The 26,797-nt window shown below is 32.7% G+C and overlaps 1 pseudogene; it reads right to left on the bottom strand.

The window, feature by feature from the left end:
- Positions 1 to 729: 729 nt before the first annotated feature.
- On the bottom strand, positions 730 to 12,494 carry LOC100798265 (carboxyl-terminal-processing peptidase 3, chloroplastic-like; annotated as a pseudogene).
- Between the last annotated feature and the right edge of the window lie 14,303 nt (positions 12,495 to 26,797).

Below are 26,797 nucleotides of genomic sequence, written 5' to 3' on the forward strand. Positions count from 1 at the left end.
TTTCATATTTTTAAATATTTGGCAAATTTATAAACCCCTGAAGTGAGATACATGCTAGTTATGCTTCAACTAGGATGTAAATTTTCTATTATTCTATAGAATTATATATACAATTTGTTTCTCTATGTTATATACCTAAGTGATCCCAATGTAACATTGTACAAATTAATGAATTGGCTGACAAAGTTGTCAAATTCAAGAATTTATGTAGATTTATGAGAGTTCCATATACTCAACTTATGGATTCAACTCGTAGACTTATAAGACTTCACTTCATATAAAAATAACAACAAAATATCTATAAATAACATATCAATTAAATATTTTAATAATGTAATTAAATAAAATAGTAAATCATAAATTTCACAATATTTAAATAACCAAATCTAGTAATGCATCACTATTCACTACTAGATAATAACTTGCAGATGTTATAGTGGTAGTAGAGCATTTCCATCAAGGGTTTGATGTTATTAGAGGTGGAAATTTTTCGATTCGAGAACAACACATTAAATAAAGGTATGTTGAACACTAAACAAACAGAAAACAATCCAAAATGACTTACGGTCTAATTTTTTTAACTTGCTAACTGCTGACTCGTTAACTCAGTAGTAAACTTGAGAGTTTACTAAGTTTACTTAGAGTTTATCGAGTCTACCCAAAGTTTACTAAAAAAAGAGAATTTACACACAAGTTAACTCACAGAGTATAAGTGGACTCGTAAACTCATAAGAGTTAATGAGTTAACTTGAGAGTTTGATAACCATGATCCTCTTAGACTCCTGCAAATCCAACTCATGTTCTGCTACCATTATGCATGAATCTGCTTCCAGAGAAGAGACTAAGGCCTTGTCTTTGGTTAAACTTGAAATCTCCTTAGCTGAATTGAGCATTGTTGTTGTGCACTACACATCTGGTGTTATCCCAACCTGATCTATGTCATGAAGGATCGGCGATAGATATTTTGCCATGTAACAAAGAGTGTTGACCCATCATGAAGCTGAGTGACATTGAAATTAGAATGATGCATACCAACATTGGCCAAGACATGACAAAAATAGCTCAATGTACTTTGAAATTGATTTTGATGGAAAAACAAACACAAAACTTAGATATAGTTTCTTGAGTACTATTAGTGTTGTTTTCTAATTAGAATTGAAGTTTTATATTGAAAATTTATGTTGACCTTTAATGCAAATCTTTATTACAAGATTATTGAGATGAAATTCCAATTTTGATTGGAAAACAACACCAACAACACTTAAAAAACTGCATTTATGTTTTTGTTCGAAAAACAATTACTATGGCAAGTGGCACCTTTTAGAGAACCATCAATATTGTTTTTGACTACTCATTGTTTCAAAAGCATGTATGAATACATGATTTTGATGATGCCAAAGAAGAATCAAACAAGGTTGCTTCAAATGATAAATATTGCTTCAAGATTAATACAAGGTTGCTTCAACAAACAAAGACCACTTGATCAACAAGCCCAACAAGTGGTATCAGAGCAGGATTCTTGTCTAAAGTTTAAAAATTTCAAGAATAATTATGGCCTCATTTAACTTTTCATTTCCTAAGGGAAATTCTATTAATAGGCATCTTGTTTTCAATGGTGAGGGTTATCACTATTGAAAAACTCGTATGCAGATCTTTATAGAAACAATAGATTTAAATATATGGAAAGCCATTGAAATCGGTCCTTTCATTCCTACAATGGTAGTGGGAAATGCAACTTTAGATAAACCTAGAGAAGAATAAGAAGATGATTTTAGATTTTTTGTGAAGAGATTCAACAAGTTTTTGAGAAACAAAAGAAATCAAAGAAAATCAAACATCAATCCAAAGAAGAAAGGAGAAGATTCCTCCTTAGCCCCAAAATGCTATGAATGCGATCAACCTGGGCACTTGATATTTGATTGTCCTGTCCTTAAAAGAAGAATGAAAAAATCCGACAAGAGGAATTTCAAAGAAAAGAAAGGATACATCATTTGGGAAGATAATGACATAAATTCTCCAAGTGATTCAGAAAATAAAATCATAAATCTGGGTCTCATGGTGAAAGATTATGAAAGCGGAGAAGAACAAAATTGATACATTGATAGCGATTGCTCTAAACACATGGTGAGAGATGCATCAGAGTTTATTCATATCTCTCCCAAAAATAGTGAACATGTGATATATGGAGACAACAAACTAAGGTAAAATTGTTGGAATTGGAAAAATAGGTACGAATTCCTCTACCTCCATAGAAAATGCTTTACCTATTGATGATCTTAAGCATAGTTTATTAAGTATTCATCAATTATGTGATAAAGGCCATTTATCTAACAAGATGATTTTAATGTTTGTCTATTTTTTTATTATTTTGCCTATGATTGTTAACTTTTGATTGAGTTTTGATGATTGTTTTCTGCTTGAGTTTTGATTGTCTTTGATGATTGTGTTTGAGAGTTATGTTGATTGTTTTTTATGATTATTTTTTATGATTGCTCTTGATTGAGTTTTGATTGTCTTTGATGATTGTTTTTTTATTGAGTTTTGATTGTCCTTGATGATTGTCTTTGAGAGTTATGTTGATTATTGATAACTTTTGATGATTTTTTTATTATATATTTTGATTATTTGTACTAAATATGTATTTTTGTGAGTGTAAAATAGTTAGTTTTAAGGCCTTTTGATATCACTTGACTCTCATACATTGCAACAAGTTGTAACATTTTCTTTTAGGCCATGAAATGATACTTATACAGTACGACATTCTTTACTCTTTTAATTCATTACAAATTGCTGAATGGTTTTTTCCTCTCTGCTCATGATTTATTTTTTATGTTGACAAAGAAGGAGAGATAGATAAAAAATAAGATAGTAAGAAAAATTATCTATTCTTTATGAGACAACTTTTAATATATGAAATCTTCAACTGTCTCATATAAACAATCATTGCAAAATCAAGGGGGAGTAAACTATATACAAATAGATATTTTTTTGTTACTCCTAACCTCCAGATGGTTGTTATCATCAAAAAGGGAAAGAATGTAAATCATGCAGATTTTGGTGATGCCAAAAAGAATTTGCTTGATAATGAATGTCATCATCAAAAAGGGGGAGAATGTGAATCATGCAGGTTTTGATGATGTCGAAAAGAATTCATTTGATAATGATTGTCATCATCAAAAAGGGGAAGAATGTGAATGTATGAATACATGATTTTGATGATGTCAAAGAAGAATCAAACAAGATTGCTTCAACAAACAAAGTCTTCCTTGCTTCAAGATTAACTAAAGATCAAGCCTTGTCACAAAATAAAGTGTTTCTAAGACATCCAAGGCTCTGGTTACCAGAAGATAATTTCGAAAAATAGTTGTTAAAAAGGATTTTGAATTTGAATTTTGAACCTATAATTGATTACTAGATGTTTGTAATCAATTACCAGCATCAAAACTCTTAAAATTCAAATTCAAAAGTCACGACCCATCAAAATATAACTGTGTAATCGATTACCAGAAACCTGTAATCAATTACCAGTGAAAAATTTCAGAAAAAACTTTTTGAAAAGACACATCTCTTCAAACCATTTTGAAAAGGCACGAAGGGCCTATATATATGTGTGTCTGACTTCAAAAAGCAAGAGAGAAATATTCTAAGAGAACTTTATTGTCAAATGCTCTCTCAACAACTCTTGGGCAAACACTTGCTAATCTATTGAGAGTTCATCCAAGAACTTTAAATTGTATTATCCACTCTGAATGAGAGAAATCTTTCTATTCTTCTCAGAAAGTTAATTGTAATCAAGAGATTGGTTATCTCTTGAATTGTGAGTTTCCTGAACACAAGAGAAAGAGATTCCTTGGGTGTTTAAAAGTTGTAAAAAGGATTTTTACAAAGATGGTGAAAAATCTCAAGTGGGTTGCTTGAGGACTAGATGTAGGCACGAGAATTAGCCGAACCAGTATAAATCAAGTTTGCATTTCTCTCTTCCCTTATCTCATTTATGTTATTGCAATAAATTTTTCTTGCACGTTTAAAGAACATTATTAAATTGATTATTGTTTCTTCTTCTGCATTCTGAGCCTATCATTTAGAAGGGGGTTAAAAGTTTGTTAGTGAGAAATTTTAAAACTTAATTCACCCCCTCTTAAGTTATTGATGCCACTTATCCAACAATATGCATGGTACATGCCTTTACAAGTGAAAAACTTATGGAGATTTGGGATAATTTATCCACCTCATAAAACAAGTTCCTCTTGTTTCATGCTATGCTATGTGGAAATCTTGTTTAGTAACGAGATTTGAATACTTAAGACATCCTAGTATGATCATTACATAAAAAAAAAGAATAAAAGAATAATGGTACCTGAATCTTTCCTTTACCAAATGTTTTGTGCCCCACAAGAATAGCTAGACCGTTATCATGTAATGCCCCAGCTAAAATCTCACTGGCACTTGCACCTCCCTCATTGACTTGTTAAATGGATACAATAATTTCAGTTCATTAAACTAGTAATGTCAGCAAAGGTAATTTTAATGCTCATGAAAAACAAAGATATATTAGGCCTATGTTTAGAAACAAAGCATAGTAGTTGCATGTAGCTGCATAGGTGAATGGTAAAGATTCAGGGAATGAAGATGAGTTGTTGATTATGAACCATGCTAACACTGAAGCATGGTCCAGAGAAACATATAGGAATTGCATTAAAGGAATGCAATTGGATGTCACTTGGCTACATGTTAGGTTAGCTCTGTGATTGTTGGGGCAGACCTAAACATTGGGGCAGACCTAAACAAAAACAACTGAATAAAGTTTGTTTTGCATAACACAAAGATACTTGGAAATATAAATTAGTATGATACAATACACTATGAAGAATAACTACTTTATATTTATATGAAATGCAACATCTATTACTGAAATTACTATTATTGTGGCATTCTCAAAGATTGTAGAGTTAAAAGGTAGAGACAATTTTACTAAGCAACTACAGTTAGTACTCACAATCACCACAAGTGGATCATGTGTTATAGCATGTCCATCAACCATATTAATGGGTAACATGTTCCCATCTTTATCAATTGTGTTCACTAGAGTCTTATTCCCATATAACCACATTTGTGTAACATCAAGGCCAACTTTTACCAAACCACCATGCAACAAAATTACAAGAAAAGGGAACTTTTGTAACATTCCATTTTTCGTAAATAAAATTTTAGAAAATGATGAGATTTTATAAATAAATAAATAAGTAGATATAATTATTAATTAAAATGATGGTTTGAGAAAAAATAAAAAAGGTATTTTATTTATTTGTTTGATAGAAAATAAAATAGAGTTTGTTTTTATAAAATAATGAATAAATAAATAGAGTAAACCTGTCTCAGAAATTTTCACACTGACAGTGCCTCTTCTTTCCCTCATTTTCGTTTTTCTCCTTCCCTTCTCAAAATCATCATTTTTTCCCGCAGACCACCAAACATGTCTCAAAAAAATGATAATCTCGGACTCATTCACCGTTGGATTGTTATGAAAATTAAGCACTAGGTTTGCAGCTCAATTCCGAGAATTCTCACCGTTGAGAATTTTGAAATAATTTCAGAGCTAAGAGAAATACCCTTTGCATTGTAGTTTTTTCCTTTCCCGCAGAAATCTAAAACTATTTCGGTAAAACTACGATCCCAGACTCGTTAACCGTTGGATTATAGTGAAATTTTGATATGTTATTCGAGAGTCATGTTCGCACACCTTCACCATTGGGATTTGTGAGATAATATTCATGGAGGGATATAACAGAATCACACGAAGACAGTACAAATGGAGGCTTTAATACCTTCTCCTTCTCTCTAACGTTTGAGAACCCTATCAGAGCAATCAGAGAAAAAAATTGAGGAATCTCAGAAAATTGCTATTGATGCCGCTATCGCTGTCAAAAGACACGTGAGCCCACTTAGAGGTAAGAGATGAGTTATTCACAATTGGTGGTTAGTGAGAACATGTGTAGGGATCCTTAGAGGATTAAATTAGGATTTTATTTTGGGATGCTTATTAAATTGCAATTTTTCCTTTATGATTATAAACAAAATATTGATGTTCTAATGAGAATTATTTGATAAGTTGTGCTCTTGATATTTGTATATTTTGACCTATGATTTTGATATAATTATGTAATATTATTTGAGGGGTTTTACTCCCTAGGTTGAGGTAGTCTTTTGTATAAATTGTTATATTGAGGATATGAAACGATGATTCAAATTGTGAGTATGTGGTGAATTGAACATGTGATGAATGATGGAATACATGTATATTGAGATGTGTATTGTGTTATGAGCTATGAATTGTGCAATCACACAACTGTAAGACCCTTTAAGGGCGACGAGTTTTGCGCGACGAGTATTGTGATGAGATCCATTGTGGGAACTCGACGAGTTTAATCACAAGCGCGACGAGTTAAAATGATTTTGAAAATAATTGAGTAGTTATGTGTATTGCATAGTTCATAGGTAAAGTGTGTATGATTCATGAGGTGTGATAACATGTTATTTTGAGATTATAACATTGTGATTGAAATCGAGTGTATGTTATAAATTGAGTATGCACATGATTAAGATGTTGTGTGCATTGAGTTGTAAACTGTGGATTGTACAATCACACTACTATAAGACCCTTTAAGGGCGACAAGTTAATGCTAAAACCTTTTAAGGACGACGAGTTAATACTAAGACCCTTAAAGGGCGACGAGTTAAAAATATTTGAAAACAATTGAGAGTCGTGTATTTTGTACAGTTCATAGATAGAGTCTGTGTGCTAAAATGTTTTCTAGGTTGGACCTGAATCAGGAGAGAGAGGCCCTGATGGACTCTTCGGAGTGTAGGCCTTGGGGGTCACTCGGTTTGAGTGCTCCTTTAAGCCTGTGCCGATCCCACATGGTTGGAGCATTTTCGCAAAACAGTGACCCTGACTGGTCTCCCTATGATATTACCTAGTAAGAGTGACTTGAACTTGCTAGTGTGTGGTTTGTCTTGTCATGTATTCCTAAGCACCCGACGAGATTTTTCACTGACATGGTACCACATTGCACATAGGATTGAATCTTAGTGTATCTGTTGTATAATGCTTGTGTATTGTTCTATATTGATTGATTTAATGATATTGTGTTTTGACTATTGAGTATGCGAATGTTGTGAAAACGAATGAGACGTGTGGTGAAATAATGTGAGTTATGCTCAAGTAAATTGTATTTTGTTATATAATATTTATACTTATATGTTGTCTTATTTTTCTCTATTAGTTAGGAATGTGATAACTCACTATCTCTGTTGTTGTGTTTGAATCCTGTGATGATCTTGAACTTTGTGTTCGGGAGAGCAGATGATTAGGTGAATTGCTTTAAGGAACCTTGTGCTGAAGGACGTTGAGACACAATGATCTAATAGGATGTGATATTAGGATATAAGTTGCTATATTAATTATGAGGTCTTAGACAACCTTGTTTTGAGCCGAAATAATATATTAATTATTTGAACAAGTTTTATTATGGTGTTAGAAAAGTGAATGAGAGCCTTTTACTTTTTTGAAAGACTTGTATTTAAATATATTTTAAAAACTTTTAATTAAATTTGATCTTTTATTTTATTTATTTATTTATATATATATATGTTGGGGTAAAGGGTATCACAACTTTTAAGTCACTTTATTTCAAAGACAAGGTAATAACACTGCATGAAACTGGAAGTTTCCATCAAATAAGTAAATTACAGGATTGTTCCGTAGATCTAATATTTATGAGTGTACTCCTTGATTTTCCAATTCCTGAATGGCGTTCCTCAAGTCTTCAGCAGCCGTCTGTCAATATGGAACAAGAAGAGTTTATGTATTATGGAGAACAAAATGGTATTTGGTTTAGATATTTTCACTTTCAACTATGCGAGTTTGGTTCAGTGTTTGCACAACTAATTATTTTTTCAGTCAGTTTTTCCCAATAAATCTTTTGAAAGCTCAAAAATAGCGGATATCTTTTACGACAAAAGCTGTTACCAAATACATAATAGATACAGAATTGCAATTTTATTTGATAGCTTATTCTTTGCTGACCTGAGGGAAGGCCGACAATTTCACATAGCCTGTTTTTGTGAGATGACCATCTGGGGATCTACGAGGGATAATGACACTTTATATTGGAGAGAGAGCTTGATATACTCCCTAGGAAGTTTGACCTTTCAAGTATATTAGATCAGCAATAATATGCTTGTTTAATTTCAAATTTAAGTGAGGGTGTTTGTAAGTTGAATGTTAAGTGCTTATGTATAACATAAGAACATAAACTAAAATAGAAGAAATGAGTTAACATTTCAAGAATGATAATCACTAAAATGTCAAGATTACCTCTCGGATCCAAGAGCTTGTTCCCGAGTCTTTGACCTGCAGAAGAAAACTTTTTAAATTAGTTTCTAGAAAGCTTGTAATGCATGAAATAGTTAAACTATTTCAAAAACACTCTATCATACACTAGTGTCCATTTTTTGAATGAATGAAGGTTGAAAATTGAACTTTATCCAGTAAGAGACATCCAATGTTTCTGTGGTAATCCAAAAAAACTTATCTGAGGCATAGCTCAATAGTTCAAATAATGATTATGTTAAGATTGGAAGTATGATAATATTACAATTTACAACGAACCTTTACTGTAACAGTTGTTCCAGCATTCCCCCGAAGCCTTTGTGCAGCAGTTTCACTATCAATGCCATCAAGCCTCTCACCTGTAGAATCCAATTATTTTCAAAAAAAGAAAATCACACTTGTTTCACTTCAGAAATAAAAAAATTATTTCCTAATAATAATTGACTGAAACAAGCTGGAAACAGAAAATTGTTTAGAGGGCTTAAGGAAGAGACACAGGGTGAAATTATATTATGCCCCAAACCAGGATTGGGTATTTTCTATGACACTTTTCTAAACCAATTCAAAATATGCAGTATTAAGCATGCAACATGTCATTGGTCCACATGGTACTGGCTTTGGTCTCCTTAAGCATAGTCTCAAGTTGGAGTCTTGTGGATAGAAAAAATCGTAGTTGAAAAGGGAGAATCCCACCAAAGGAGACCAGGCAGGTTCTTCGACAGAAATTAACCATCAACAAAGCCAATGATAAACTACAGAAAGGTAGATCTAAATAGCTTAATAAATAAGAAGAAAAATATAAATACATGATCATTACACATGCACGGTTCCATGACTGATATCTAATTGTTGCTGCTGAAAATAATTTTGACTGGGAAAAAATGAAATTAACTATTAAATGGGGGCAGGGGTCAATAGCATAGCATAATTAAATGACATCAGAAAATTAGCATAAACGTTAAATGTCCTGTTCTTGGTTCAACATTTATGAACAGGCCCACTCCTTGTACGTTCCCATCACTTCCAATTCTAAACCCTTGGTATTCCTGTAAGTAGGAACCACTGTTAAACTCTGACCACAAAATATGACTTTAAAACAGAATTGTTAATCTAAGAATGGTGTTATTTGAATAGTCTATTTCATATGGAAGCAACATGCTAGAACAGGCAACATAATATATAGTGGATCTATGATCATCTTTATAGTTGCTACTTTTTCTATTGAACAAGAAAGTAAGATTAAGAATCCTGAAAAAGGAAATGCTAGTAGTAACTAGTAAGACTAAGACCTTTGGGCTGATAATTCGAGTGAAAGGATCTCCAAGGGTAGAAAGCATTCCACGGAGTTTTGTGTATGTTGCATCAGCTGAGTTCAGGGGAAACATTTCCACCATGGTTTGCTGCAACTTCAGATCCCAATCTACATAAAATAGTATTGATCCAAGCAATATTAATATATATCTTATTATTCATGCAAACATTTATGGTGGAACTAATCATCAAAAAAGAGTTCAGAATGCAGAAATACCTTGATGATTAAATTTAGGATCGACAAATGTTTCTCAAATTAAACCCCATGCTTCCACAAGAGTGATACAGAGCAAAACAGTCCAGTCAAACAAAATCGACCACCAGAACAGGTAGATAGGCCCAAGCACAACTCAAAAAGGTCTCTTTATTTAAAGACTACATCTGACCCATATGACCCATATGGGAGGAGTAAGAGTCAGAAATAAAAGTAATTTAGGAAATTATGTTTATGTTTATTTTACAATATTGTAAGAGTGACACTTGTCTTCAAATCCCGATTAGTAGGAATTCTTGTATCAAGGTTGTTATAACCTTTTCGTGAGTGCTATGGAAAAGGGAAACAATCTAACAGAAAAATATTCTCTCTCTCTTCCCTTTTCCTTCCTTTCTCTGTTAGTAATTTTCTTAGCCATTGTTTCCTTAATATTCTTTGAACTGCATTTACCTAGTAAACAAACCCTTTTCCACTCAGCACTGTTCATGTTAAATATGAACAAAAACTCAAGAATTATCAGTTAGTTTGCTTAAAGCTCATTACTATTTTTCTTTATGGACATTCAAATTTGTTCTCCATGACGGCTTAGGTGCAAGCAAAATTCAAGGGGAAGAAGGAGCATGTTACCAAATTTTCAACAAAAATAGCGTTGAAATGCAATTCCCTTCAAATTACCAAGCAAAATGTCGAAGGCTTTTCATTTAGAAACTGAGAACAGAAGTGATATATTTGTGTGATAAGGGAATCAATGAACTAAAATATAGACTCTTTCTTTTATACATACTAAAATATAGACTCTAATAAATTAAAACCAGCTACTGAAACATAGAAGACTTAATTACACTTTCTGTAGTCTTAGTTTCACTGCGGTAGCATTTTGATCTGTTAGTCCCAATTACAGTAATATCCTCTGGTTTTCAAATTATGCAACTAAGTCTCCGGATTCAATTTGATGCAGCAGTATCAATTTTTTTAACAAAGCACAAATTTTATGATGTGAGTGTATCAATCTCATTCCGTGGGAGAAATTTTAAGATAACAGTTCCAGTTCCTTTTGTTGACTTTGCTTATTTGTAACAAGTGTCAAGCTAGGGAGTTACTTTGGTCCTGAGAATATGAGCAACATGATGAATTGTAGAAGATTTACTAGTTGTTGAATCTGAACATAATATTTATGTTTGAAATTCATAAAGTCTAACCAACTACCAATAATTAAGCACAAATTAGTTTAAGTTACACCCAAGGAAAGAAAAAGAGCGAGTTATCCTAAAAGCAAATAAGAAGGGGGAGTTGCTACTTGCTAGCTACTTAGCATGAGTTGTTTACTAATTTTACCTAGTAATAATCTGATTCCTACTTAAAGAGACCAAAAGCTTAAATTGCTTAAATTTTTTTTTTTATTTTCATTAATAATTACAAAAATATCCTATTTTTTATATTTAAAAAAAAATAGTTTATTCAAAAAACTAGACCATGCTTTCCACGAAAGCAAAAACACAACCAATTCGATTTCAATGCAAGCAAATGCATTAAAAAAACAAAAAATCTAAATATAAAAAGATGACACCAATGTAAAACTTGGAATTTCAATATGATAAAAATAGTTTATTTTGATCACATTATATAAATATTTAAAATAAAAACAAAGGTAAAATAAAATGATTTATTTTGATCTTTCTAACCAAATATATCAAAACATTATGAAATACATTAAAAATCATAGAAGAATACATTAACAATATTTTTCTACGATTTAATTCTCTAATCATCATATGAACATTTAATGAATAATGATCATATTTTTTTCTTTCCAAAATAGCTAATGAAGAGAGAGATAGAAAGAATGACCTCAGGTGCCCGAGAAACGGGAAAAGCAACGGTGAGGGACTCCGCTAGCGCCGCGGGCGAGTGGCAGAACACAGAGAACAAACCGCGGCCGAAACGCCAAACCCAAACGCGCTTTTCCCCGGAGATTCAACCCACCCCTCTTTCCCAGTAGTACCTCACTCCACCTTCAACTTCAACTTCCCCTCCTTCCTCTGATCAAACGTCCACATCGGTAACCACAACCTACGAGGAAACAAAACTTCCCAAGTCGATTTTTTCCCTAGTTTAACGGGAATCGTGGCTCTAACCTCCAAATTCTGACGAAGATTCTTCATTTTCCCTTTCTTAAAATTTTTGCAACTCAGTATTAAAAGGAGAACACTAGAGAGAAATAGAATAACTCAAAGATCGGTGTTGGTGTTCGGTCGTGACCGTTAAGTTGTGTTACTTGTGTATCATGTGCTGTGCCTTGGCGAGACTTGGGTTTTGGCCCCACTTGAATCTTTTTCGGTTGTGGCTATGCTTAGCTCCTAGATCATCCATGCATGCGTGTACGTATTTCAAGAAAAATCAACTCTTTTTTATTTTAATTTTATCATGGATTATAGGGTACACTGAAGTGAAAAGATGTGTACGCTACACAAGGTCATGCTACCTAATAAGTGTGATTGGAAAATGATGCTAGATTTGCTGCCGCATGTCATTCCAGGCAGGCTGAAGCAAGAAAGATATGCTTTCTCCTAATCGAGTTTGGGCTCAAACGGACAGTACTACCGAGAATTCAAACCATGGATTTTAAAACTGGATGGAACCCGGTTCAACCAAATCGGTTAGGTAACCGATCTAGAGACTTAAAAAATCAGGACATTTTAAAATTGATTGGTATAAAACTGGTCAAAGCCAGGGATTGAATTGGTCTTTTTAAATTAGTATTTATTTAGTTTTTTTTAATTTTATTTATTTTAAAATATTTTAAAGATAAATAAAAATACATTCTTAAATATTTCACATAATTATAAACTATTTTCTCACTATTATTAGTTTTTATCTTATAAAACATAAAATTTAATCATTTGTACTAATTTATAATTGTTTTTAGATCCTAATTTTTTAATTATATATTATCTTATTACTTAAAATATTATATAATATTAAAAATTATAAAATTGGTTTAACTATAATTAAACTATTGAACCTTGAACCGATATCTTTACCGATTCAATCACCTGTGTGGTTTTGAAAACATTGATCCGAACATAACTTTAAGTATTGTAGGTTACAACTTACAACTTAGAGGAGTCTCCAATATTTAATTTCAGTCCTTTGTATTTTTGCATAATGATATTTGTCTTTTAATTTATTACCTCTATTTTTATATATAAAAAACAAATATATAATCCCTTGACATCAATAAAAATAGTTAATTTGGTTAATTTTAATTAACAGTTATCATAAATTTAAATTTTATTCTAAAAATACCCATTGAATCAAATGGTTTTAAGGGGTAGTTCAATTTAATAACACTACTCATTTTTTAAGGAATAACCATTTTCACCAATGAGTGTGACTTATCTCATTAATAGTTTTGACCATAAATAAAGGTGTAGAAAAAAGTTAACAACTAATGCATTTAAAAGTAATTCTATGTTTCTTATATTTAGGAACAAACAAACATTCTCATTTGTTTATGAAATTACAAATATCACACTAGAAAGAGGATTAAATAGTGCGTTAAATGAAAATAAAATAAAAATCGCAAAGGATAGGATTTTCTCAAGTAAATATGCCAAGAACATAATTTCAAGTATATCGTCTAATTAATAAAGAAAAAAAACTTTGTTTAAAACAAGTTTAGACTATCATCGAATTTTGTAAAAAGATATTTTTACAAAAAGGTTTTCCAAATACAAACTTACGTGTCTAAGTGTGTCAGGATACAAGTTAAATCACTTAAGAGTGAAGTAAAAACACTTAAATTAATACCGGTTTACTCAATTTGAGTTATGTTCAATTCTCATTCACAATCATGTGAAAAATTCTACTAATCAAAATTTGATTACAAATAAATAATTTGTCCTACCACTCCTAGCTACAACAATATTTGTTAGGCAACTACTGACACACCCTTACACTTTTCTGAATCTAACAACACCCAAGTATTGTTTAGCACTAAGTCACTTCTGGCTTTCAAAACAATAAAGGTTTGATATGAATACACAAATTCAAAATACTCAAAGAGTAGATAAATACATAAGTGCAAATACAATCAAATAACTTTGCTAAGGAAAGAATGACACTTTAAGCATAAGACTAGTCGTCAAAATACTCAGAGAGAGGCATGTTACTTGAGTTCTTTGGCAAGAGGTCATGTTACAAAACCCCATATACTTGAATAGAATGAATATAGACAATATTGAATGTGCTATAAACAAAGAGTCCTCCCAAAATTTACTTGGAGTAGTAAAATTCACTTAGAGTTTGTTAATCACTTAATTTATTATTGTTACTTGTTAGTGCTTATTAGTTAATATAGATATGAGTAGTGAATTCTAAAACTACATGGTTGGTCTTTTACTTCTTTGCATATGAAATTTGAAAACTTGGTTGCGGGAAACTAAAAGTTTGATGTCAACATCAGAAGCAATGACATAATAAATGACTAAAGCAATATATTAAATATCCTCCCGTGTGAAGATGTGTACTATAATTGATTGACAATGGGATAGTCATTATCTGATGTAAACCAAATTGTAGCATATAATTTGTTGTAATCAAATGAATTCAATCCACTTTCAATAGTTTCAATAATTTAAATGAAGGAAATAATCCTGAATAGCCAATTGCCATCAGGGATGAAAAGAATCACAAATCTTATACATTTGGAATTTTTCCTTTGTTTTTTCAAAAACCTCTTTAGTAATAATGGTCTGATTACCATAAGCTCTCTTAATTTCCAATGTTGCTTTCTGATAGAATCCAGTACCTTGCAATGCATATGCAATTAAATCATCAAACCCAATATCAATTCGCTTTATAAACGAATCTGGTGGCAAATATATTATCTTAAATTTCTTCACAATGTTGTAGCATTGTCAACTAAGACAAACATGATCTGCACATTAGAATTTAAATAGGCAACAATACCCTTAAGCATGCATAGCCTCACAAGTCATACCATATGTATAAAGTATAATCTTATCAAATCTTTCAACAACATATCCAAAAAATTCAACAACAAATATTAACAGGGATTTAGCCATTTTCTAGCAGGTGACAAGATTAATGATTATGTTCTACATGTATCAAAGCTCATCCCTTTTTTAGTTTTTCTTGTATATATTGAACTGAACACAAGTCCAAAGCTATTGTTTGACATTGTCAATTTTAGTTTTGATAATAGATTGTTTCCTTCTTTTAAAGCAATTAATTGCTTAATTTTTTAAGGATGAGCTAGTTGTACGTACCCCATTGATCTCCAGTTGGTACGCTATTGGGGGATTAATGTGCAACTTCTTCATTGGAGACTGGGAAGAAAAATGATTAATTAAGTTGGTGCTCTTGTTTTTTTTTAATTCTGATTCTAAAGTTCGGCGTGGCTGCTCTTAAGATTAAGAAGCTCATGGGCGTGGTTGCTCTAGTAAATTTGGGATATATGTTACTTACAAGCATTGGCCTATACTTAGCCAATTCTGCCGCACACACATTCATGGTGCAAGTAGTGTGCTTGTGCCTCTTTTATTTTACAATCAAGGAAGAATAACATAGGGAAGAGAAAGGGTTGTGATTGTGTTGTGTGTGTGTGTGTCTATTTTTTTTGTCACTACTTATGAAGCTCAATATGATTGAAAGAAATGAAGCATAACTAACTTTTTTTTCTTAATTTTTTTTCTTTGCTTAATTTTTTTTTAGTTTTGGACCCTAAAATAAAATGGAAATACATGTATATATTAGTTTTATATCTTTTGTTAAAATCAAGTTTCTTGTGTTGCCTAATGCTCATGAAAATTATTTACCATATTTAGGAAAATTTAAGAAAAGATATACAATGGAAATGTTTTAGTCTTTTAAGTAATAAAACTAATGGAGTCTAACAGTTATTATAAGTTAAGGGATAAAACTAAAAAATCACTTAAATTCAAGGGACTATGAAAATTACTTTTCAATCTAAGGGAGCAAAAGAGTCTAACTTTGTTTACTACATCAACAAGGAGTCTAACTTTGCTTCTAGGTTTCATACTTGGTCTTAATTTTGACAGCATTAGTTATATTTTGACACTATATCAGCATGTTAGTCATAACCTAAGCTATAGATCTCTAATTATGACGTTCTTTATATGCTAGGAAAGTTAATAAAGATATCTACAAACTTTTTAAAAAGGATGAATTCGGGAATTTTGGTGTTAAAATTCAGTTTTAGAGTCAGACCAGAAGTATAGGGCGAGCATGCATGACAGACCTTTTGTCTTTTGAGCATATATAATTAAATTCGATGCCAAGTTAGGCAAATGAGATATCGTTGAAAAGCTTATTCCATGGGCTAATAGTTGGGATAAGGGTAATCTTGGGATTAGGAGATAATTAGTTGTAAAAGAGGAAAAACATAGTGCAAAAATAGACTAGGACCATTTATGTAGTTGTGACCTTTCAGATTCAAGGTTTCCCCCCTTGTTTGTGTTTTATGCATTTTTAGTTTCTCCATTGGTGATTGCTATAGAAGGCTAATGATTTGGATTCTCAGACTTGTTCTTAATTCTATTTTGGATTCAAATTTCCCCTTCTTTTCCAAATCTGTTTACAAGCATGTTTTTGCTTGAACTAGATTTGATTAGGTTTTGGAATTTATTTTAGAAGCTACACTAATGAATTTATGGTCTAATTAAATTGGATCATTCTTAAATCAATTGGACCTAAACATTGGTGTTGCAATTGCAAATTGGCGTTGTCGTTCACTGATTGAATCAGAGGATGTTTTCCAGTAGATAATTGAACCATAGAATACATTATTGGATCTAGAATCAGTATAGTGATTTGTGATGAATCCTACCATGTGTGTGAATTTCTTAAGTCGAGCTTCATAGCAATTAAATTTTAATTCAAGTTTGGTGAATTTTTTTATCTCCTCATAACGATCAAAACACCATTTTCTAACTCTCCTAACTTAATTAAGAAATGACCATAATACCTTTCTAAGCTTTGACCATATTTTCTTGCTCCTCAAAGGAATCCTTGCGAAGCCTACTCCTCAAAGGAATCCCTGCGAAGATCATAAGTCATTTTCAACTAACCATTAGAATTATATTTCTTTATTTTGTGAATGCCATGTACAAATGTGTCTTTTTTGTGCAGGATTCCATTGAGGAGCAGGCTTCGCAGGGATCCTTCGTCTCCCATGGACGTCAGGATGTTCTCACCGCTTCTATTGGATGTCCAGAGCACCCTGGACGTGTTCGTGTTGCTGGAGCTGGTGTCAACATCAAGAAATACTTCGGATCGGCTCCACAGACATCCCATAGCTCTTCCTCGCTACCTCCTGAAGAATTGCAGTAGTTGACCCAACAAATTAGGGACCAGCTAGAAGAGTCGATCACAGAAAAAGTGACTCGGCAGCTCATGGCATCGTTCAGTCAGATGCAGTCCCAGTTTTAGTTCCAGATGCAATCTCAGGGACTTGCACTGCCTCCGGAGCCTCTAGTTGGTCCCTCAGGTCCTCGAGTAAGCACAAAGGAGAGTTGTGTTGATCCCTCAGGAAACGATCCTGAGACGGGTGACTCAGAGAGGTGCGGCTTGTACATCGAAGCAAATCCTACTCACCTGGTTGCCCTAGGAAAAGTTTATGAGGGATCCACTGTTGTTCATAACACTCCTTTGTTGCATGTCCAAGTAAAGGTGGGTGTGGAGGAGGTTAAAGATCCAAATGCTCCCGTTCCTGTACCCACTGATGAGGTTTCCTTAATGGGGTAGGCAATTCACACCTTCCTTGCTTGGTCGACACATCTGGTCAAGCCTTTATCACAATAGGTACTTTACTCTTACTATATGTTTCTTCTTTTTGAATTAGTTCATTCAGCGTGCCTTAAATTAGGCCATTTAACTTTGTTTCATGAACATGCAGTTGTGTCTCCGGCAAAACCACCTCAAAAGCTGGATCCGGAGGTCGATGATCTGCTTTATCTGATGACATTGACCATCCTAGAGCTTTTCTTGAGGCCTTACTAGGTTACATGGGATGCCACCGTGTTTGGGGTCTTTAATCCAAACTTCCTGCTCTACATAAAGCACGAATACCTCTCCGAAATCACACACGGTGGTCAATGTCTCAGCATATTAGTGTTACAGTTGTGGATTCTGTAAGTCATTTTAGATTACTTTTAATTACCTAAGTTATTGCTTTAAATTCACAAATATTTAACTTTGACTTAACATAAACATGCATCTGACTGAAACAAGTATGCGAGCGGGGAATTTTGATCTGTATGGATTCCTCGAGCCACAGTCGATTCAGAGGTCTAGGCAATCGCAGTTTGAGGCTGAAAGTTACATAAAGAGTTGGATGCAGAGTTCAAAACGCGATGTCTACCTTGGAGCCTACCTGAATGGGTAAGTCACACAAAATAACTGAATTTGATTAATGTTTACTAATATAATAACCCATATTCGTCTCCACTACAGCGGACACTGGCAGATGGTGGCCATCGTGCCCAAGGAACACCTAGTTGTCTGGTTTTGTTCATTGCATAACAGGCTAGACAACTACCTTAAGGGGATAATTAACATGTCAGTGTTCTTTTCAATACATTTGCATTCAAATACCTCAACAACACCAGTTTTTAATTGTTACTCGTCTGAAACAGTGCTTTAAAAGGTCTTGATGATGCTCCATAGCCTAAATCAGAGGCTCCTGCTAGGTGGATTATCGTCAAGGTACGTCATTTACATAAAACTTCCACTTATATATACTTCTTATGTGTCTGTACACTAATCGTTTAATTAATATCCAAATTTCATTATGTATTTAGTGTAATAGACAAAAAGGAAGCACTGAGTGCGGCTATTATGTCATACTCTGGATGTCCACCATCATTTTAGGAAGTTTCGGGAATAACTGGGAAGCGATACGTTTATTTCAAACAAATTAGATTTTTTTATAATTTGAATTACATTATTAACTTATTATCATTTATTTCATCATGCAGTATTTTAACGATCCTAGACCATTGGAGCCAGAGAGATTAAAGGCGCTTCGGATCCAGTGGGCACAATATTATCTCCGAGTTAGAGCTCAGAGCTAGGATTTAGGGACATTAAGTTTAACTTAGTTTACTTTGGTATAACATTTTTTCCATTTCCTATGTTATTTGAACATTGAATTCATTTGTTGATAGTTGTTAATAATAAATCAATTATTCATTGTGATTAAAACTACTTGAAAGCATAATAAAATGTTTATTTGCTGTGAATTGGGTCTAAAATTGCATTTTACAGGTACAATTTTGGGTTTATTGTAAAAATAAACTTGAAAACAACATCGGTTATTAATAAAAAACCGATGTTAATATAGTAAACAACATCGGTTATTCAGAAAAACCGATGTTGACATACACCTTAACATCGGTTTTTCAATAAACCGATGTTGGTTATTTCTAATAACATTGGTTATTTATACATAACCGATGTTAATGTACAAACGTTAAAATCGGTTATTTATAAATAGCCAATGTTATATATAACTAACTAGAGCAAAATAAGTGTATACATGATGAACGTTGACATCGGTTTTCTAGAAAAACCGATGTTAATGTATTAGTTAACATCGGTTTTTCTAGAAAACCGATGTTAACGTTCATCATGTATACACTTATTTTGTTGTAGTTCTTTATATATAACATCGGTTATTTAGAAAACCGATGTTAGCATTTTTATGTTAACATCGGTTTTTTAAAACTGATGTTAACAATAATACATTCAACATCGGTATTTTAAACATCGGTTTTAAAACCGATGTAGAATACCGTAAATAACCGATGTTGAAAGTGTATTTTCTAATAGTGACAAAGCGTAACTGAAAAAAGCAACTTAAAAAGGAAGAAGAAAGCACAAGGACATTTTTGGAATTAAATAAAATTTATGGGTGCACAAGCAATAATGCTGGTGCACTTAGCAACACCCAGGACAAGATGATCACGATATGAATTCCCTACAAGTAAACCCAATGCACAAATGAAATCTAAATAGAAGCAATAAATAAAAGAGGAGTGCTATATGGTACGAAGGACTTATGTACAAAACACACAAAATTTCTGATAAAAGTAATAAATTAAAATATTAAAAAAATAAAAGGTCAAATATGACCTGGTTCTTTACTTTATTTTTTTTAATTCAGTTTAGTCTTTTCATTCTTTCCAGATTGATGTCGTTAATAATTTAAGATTGAATTTTTTTAATAAAAATGAAGTGGAGGGGAAGGGGAGAAAATTGAAAAAAAATCATTTTTAAATGATTAATGAAATCAATCCTAAATAGATTGAATGACCAAACTAAACAAAAAAGTAAGATAAAAGATCAAATAATTTTTTAAAAAAGATAAAAGATTAAAGAGAGAAAAAAATAAGATAAAATATCAAATTAAACTTTTTAAAAGATAAAGGATCAAATTGATAAAAAAATAGATAAACGACCAAATAGATCATTTAGTCAAAATAAAATAGTAAACTTTTAACTTTTTATTTTATTTTATTTTACAGCACAACAAACTTTTGATTCTATGTTGCTAATCCCGTTAATCACATAATCTCTCGGCGTTTCCCATGGATCTCATGGAGCAAATTCTAAACTTTTCATTTGATGAAACAACCATCGGATATGCTTCAAATCTTTTTTACTTTTCTTACAATGCTCTAAATAACATTAAAAGGTAAGATGCTTAATTTTGTGTTGAATTTGAATGTAGAGGTTTCAAATGCTTTGCACCACCGCATCGGTGCCCTGTTAAAAGCCTAAAACATTATTTAATTGGATCGCAAGAGAAGAGGAGCATTAAGCGAGAAAAATGACAGCAAGAATTGAAATAGGTCTTCAATTGGAATTCTAATAGTTGAAGAAAAAGAAGAAAAGAACTGAAGGAAAAAGCATAAAATAGGAAGAAGAATAACATGGATTGAAAGAAAAATAAGACAGAAGCCACGTCATTTGTGTTTCAAGTACCAAATTATATTCTTACTATAAAGCAAATTTCTAAATAAAATGGTGATCAAGAAATATTAAAGTGTGGAGACATAAGATTGGTTTAATGGTTAAAGAATGATAAAGAAAGAAAAAATGAGAAAGAGATTATCGATTCGTATCTTTCCAACTATAAAAAAAGATATATTCAAAACTAACATAGTAACATAGATTAAAAAAAATATTTAAGTGTTAAGAGGAAAACCAATGGATTTGCCTAGAACATAGCCTTCCAATTTATTTTTCACTTTACATAAATGTTGAGTCAATTACCCACTATTGCGTGGGTGATGCTAGGTGCACCCAACATTATTGCTGTTACACCCAAGATTTAGCGTGAATGGGCGAAAATGCCCTTCTTATAAATTTAAAAGCTGTGCACCCATCAACCCTATTCACACGTTCCGTATAAGGATTTAGTTGATCCGTATGACTCATACATATTAAGTTAATCGGTATGAGTTATACGGATCAAGTTGATTCGTGTGAGTTATACGGATCAACTTGATCCATATGACCCTTTTTAATTAAAAAAATAGGTATTTATGTTTTGAAAAATGTTTTTAAATAGGTATTTTATTTGTTACCTTTGTTTTAAAAATAGGTATTGTTTGTGTTTTAAAAAATAATATGTATGATTGCATGGTGTTATGAAATGGTTTTAAATTTTAATAGTAAATATATGAATTTTATAGTTGTTTATGTTTATTTTATTTCAATGAAAATAGTCATATATTATTTAATTATGTAGTTGTTATTTTATTTATGAATTTTTTGTTTTAATTATGTAGTCATATATGGTGTTATGAAATAGTTTTAAATGGTGTTATTTTATTGCAATGAAAAATAGTCATATATAATTTAATTATGTAGTTGTTATTTTATTTATGAATTTTGTGTTTTAATTACGTAGTCATATATACTGTTGTGAAATAGTTATAAATGGTGTTATTTTATTTTAATGAAAATAATCATATATTATTTGTAGTTATAAATTTTGTAGTTGTTTATGTTTATTTTAATAGTAAATATTGAATTTGACCAAAAAATGCATGTGTCAAATTTTGCAGATTATGGTTAGAACTAGAGGGTTAGGTCATGCCTTAGGCAGGGTTATAGGTAGAGCCCTGGGGAGAGAGGATCATCATGATTCAAATGATGTTTCCCAGTGGCGAAGGCCTACAGCATCCGCACGTAAGCAACGGGAAACTGCCCCTGTTGCTGAGGATGATCCTGTGCTGACTAAAGACATACATGCACATGTTGAAGAAGCTGTTGCTGATGCTAAGGGATTTCCAGGTGGGCCGCGTGACCCATCAGTGATGACTGACTATGGTGACCATGTTGCAGTCATCGTATGGAATTGAGAGGTATTTAAAATTTAAATTTAAACTTATTTGTTATTATTTAAATTTGTTATAATTTTAATTATTATTTTTATAAGTTGTCGAATTATTTTTTTTTGCAGGAACATCCTGAATTGAAGTTATCCTCCCATGGAAGGAAGATTCAGAAATTTGGGAGGTTTGCTCCAAAAATTGAAGGGCTAGTAGCTGCCCCAGGATTAAGTCCTTTGATCGCATGTTCAGTAGACACTGGCAATCGGGGACTTATATCCGCTTTCGAGGAGATGTGACATAAGGAAACCAGCAGTTTCCATCTTCTTGTTGCAGAGCTGACCATCACCCTGGATGATGTGGGGTCTCTGCTTCATCTTCCAATTATAGGCATATTCCACAGCTTCAAGACTCTGCATGTCGACGAAGTGGTATTGATGTTGGTGGAGTTACTTGAAGTCTCCGGAGAGGAAGCTAGAGCTGAGACAACACAATGTCATGGGGCATACGTACGCTTATCGTGGCTATAAGATATTTATCAGAGTAAATGTGAGGCCAGACATGTTCATGTTGGTTTTTTAGATGCTTTTCGAGACTTGAGTCAGAGTGGAAGCTATGCATGGGGAGCTACCGCCCTATTATAGGTAATTAATATGTTTTTAATATGTTAATTTGAACTATGTTTTTAATATGTTAATTTGACATTTGTTTTATTTTGATCTAATCTTTGTAGTGTTGGATATATGAGCATTTTCCATCTGTTGCTGAGTGTTTGACTGATCCAGACTATGATGAGATCTCACCACATGTCTGTCGGTGGATTGCTACGAAGGCTTATTCGAAGTCATTAACAGCATCGACGTACCGGAAATGTCTAGATGGACTGACGATTGTTGATGTTTGCTAGATGCCTTACGGTGAGCACCATGGAATGTAGGAGTTTGATTTGATTTCATGCTTTTCAGGTCATCTACGATGGGGTCTCGTTGTCGTCAGACACCGACCATAGAGGGTGGTGTGACAATTTGGATATGTTCAGACCATTCCTCCATAGATAACCCTTGGTCTGAAAAACTTAGTCTCCTCCAAAACATATGGATTGAATCTAGTGGGACACTACCAAGAACATATTTAGATAGCTCACATGCACAAGGAAGACTGTGCGTAGTTCTCATGACACAACCACAATAAGAAGGATTCTTGCTAGCATAATGTACACGCTCAAACTCAACAATAATCTGATTTAAAGCATACCTTGAAACCATGCCAAGAAGCCTCTTGTATAGGGTAACTTTAAAAACATGTCCAACCACATGTATACTTATTTCAAAGGATGCTTTAATTTCAGTGTGTTGCAGCGTGATCATGTTGTTCATGGCATCCCAAACACTACATAAGTCTCCAAGGTTATTCTGTAATACTCTTTTTAAAGCCCAATGAGCATATTCAACCCTACATTTGAAATACACAAAAAACAATAAACAAATACAATAATTAAAATCCATCAATTCATCAACCTTAATAGAAAAACTTGAACATTTTCATATCTGTTTGTTGTTGTGTTTCCTAAGTGCATCACCTTATTCGTCTAGGCTGTAACAAATTTTTCCTTGTGGGGGATTATCCATGTTTCGTTAACATAATCAACAAACATTGGCCAGGGTGAACAAGTAATTTCAAACTTCTTAAGGCAATCATCGAACTGATGTTTGGAAGGACAATCAACCAAACTTTCCCAGGCATCCATCACATACCCCCAAGCATTTTTTTTTACCAATTAGGGATTTATGTTTTGCCTTGACATTCTTGTCAACGTGAAACTTGCACAACAAGTTTGTACACTCAGGGAATACAACTTTCACTGTATTCATCAATGCTAGGTCTTTGTAAGTCACAATAACTCCAGGGAAGGCATCACGTCTTAGAAATAAACCTCAAAATCATTCTAAAGCCCATACCACATTATTAACACATTCACCCTCCAGATATGCAAAACTAGCAGAGAATGTCATCCCCGTTGGTGTCACACCAACAAAGTCATGTAGTGGGAGACTGTACTTGTTTGTTTTGTATCAAAACACCAAATTACATGCATTGCATAACTTGACTGCATCAGGGTACACCAAAAGATATCACGTACCACATCTTCATCCTTTAATCTATGCCAATGAATATATTGATCCCGTTCAAGAAGCTTCATTAGATGTTGCATTTCGGTATCACTTCCTCTAATGGAAGAACGATATGCACTTCTTGCATTGTATATTTGTTTGATTGTTGTACAATTATTGCCATTGTGCTCCTTCAACGTTAGCATAATGTTTCTTGGTTTGACCATTGACTTTGTCATATCAGATATAATTGTCTTTTCATTCTTAGTCAATCGCCTAACGTATGGATGTCCAACTAATGACTTCGCCAATTCATGATTATGACTCCCACACATCAACTTCACCATCCAACCTTGCCTTCTAACCATTGGTTTCCCACAAAGCTTGAAGGGACACCCACATTTCCTACTCCTAGTATCTCTTCTAACAAAATCTTTCTTCCTAGACCTATACTAACCACTCCTTTCACATTCAATTAACACAAATGAAGTCCTTCCTCTAATACCAGTGTTTGTGTATGACCTTATAATCATCGTCACAAATCCGTTTTCATGAGCAACTAATCGAGCACACTGCAATACATCATCTCGGGTAGCAAACACCTATCACGCAACCTACAAAATTTTAGTCTTCAAAGGAACATTCATTTTATCAATTTAATAACAATAATGAAGATTATTACCTGAGAAGTATTGAACGCATCCGAGCAATCAACATGTTGTTCATTCACACCACATTCTTGTTCCTTTTCATCATCCATATCAGCTTCTTCAGACATTATACTGTTATACATCCATTGATCTTCGTCCATCTTAACAACAAATAAAAAATTTCCACATGACAAACATACAACACCTAACCGCACTATACATATAATATCATACAAAACTCTACATAATCTTTTACTGCATACCATTTTATAAACACTTCAATTCATAATCATATATATTAAAAACCAAAAACCCTATATCAATCTTCATACGAATTATTTCAAATACACATAGAAAAAAATATTTGTTTTTACAAATTTACATACAAACATATTAGTAATTAAAAAAAAATAAACTTTAAACAATTTTTACAAAATTCAAAATCTGTAAATCATACGGATCAACTTGATCCGTATGTTGAAATTACACATACGGATCAACTCACTCACCCAACAAGTGTACCTGGTGTACCTCTGATGACGAACCAACCACCGCAACAATCACCACCGACCCCTAACACTTTCTCCTCCACCGAAGTAGCACCTCTCTCAACAATGAAAAACCAACATCGAAAGAAGAAAGCAAACCAAGCGAATCGTAAATGAATAAAAGCTTAAACAACAACTTAAAAACGAAAGAGAAGGCGTAGGGGCATTTACGAAATTATCGAAAATTGCTGGGTGCACAAGCAATAATGCTGGTGCACCTAGCATCACCCCTATTGCCTTAATAGGTAGAAAATCTAAGCCGTTTAACAAAAACATGTGTAAATCCAAGTATCCAACAATGGATCATTAGCTTGTGCATGGTATGGCTTGTGTACCTTATCCTATGCCTTATTTTATACTTTAGTTTTCAATTGACTTACTCCTTTACACATAGCAACCAGGTTGAATCTCGAACCAATGATGAATCCAAAAACGTTATTTTCAATCTGTTTGGTTAGTTGTTTATTCTTTCTCTTAATTTTTCCTGGCCAGTAATTAACAATTCATGCCCAACTCATACACCACATTTACATAGGTTTATCTACAATGGTCTATTATTTGTGTAACCATCAATGGTCTTCATAATTTTACAACAGGTAGGAGGTTTGTTTCCAATTTTTTTTAAGGAATTTAATATTATGCTCACATTATGTGTTATTTGCTAACATTATTTGGTCTTAAACACAATTGTTAAATTGGCTGAATATGTGGCTTTATACCCTGGGGATTTGGTTTGATTTAGGATTTATGCTTTGTTAAGTTGGTTCAATTGAAAGCTACTCCGAAGAGAAGTTGCATTAGGTTCTTGTTTAATATTTAACGTGAGTTTGAGTCTAATTTAATTTCAAAAACTAATTTATAGAGTAAGAGTTGTCCACTACTTATATAATCTATCTTAGACATTATTTATAACTTATGTGAGATTTAAATTTTTTTCATTATATTAGACTTGATATGTGAATAACATGGTAGGCGATATGTTTAATGAATATAGGATAGATTCTCATACCTTAAAGGATTTAAGAAATAAAGACAGAAATAGGAAAAACAAAAAAATAAAGTATTTGCGTATTCTATTCAACTCAAAAACAATTCCAGAGATCCTTATCTATATTGGAGAAATTTTTAAGTGGATACAAACCTAACACTTCATTCTTACACACAATCAATAAAAAATTTACAACTAAT

This window comes from Glycine max, chromosome 2, assembly GCF_000004515.6.
Source record: "Glycine max cultivar Williams 82 chromosome 2, Glycine_max_v4.0, whole genome shotgun sequence".
In the NCBI taxonomy this organism is placed as follows: domain Eukaryota; kingdom Viridiplantae; phylum Streptophyta; class Magnoliopsida; order Fabales; family Fabaceae; genus Glycine; species Glycine max.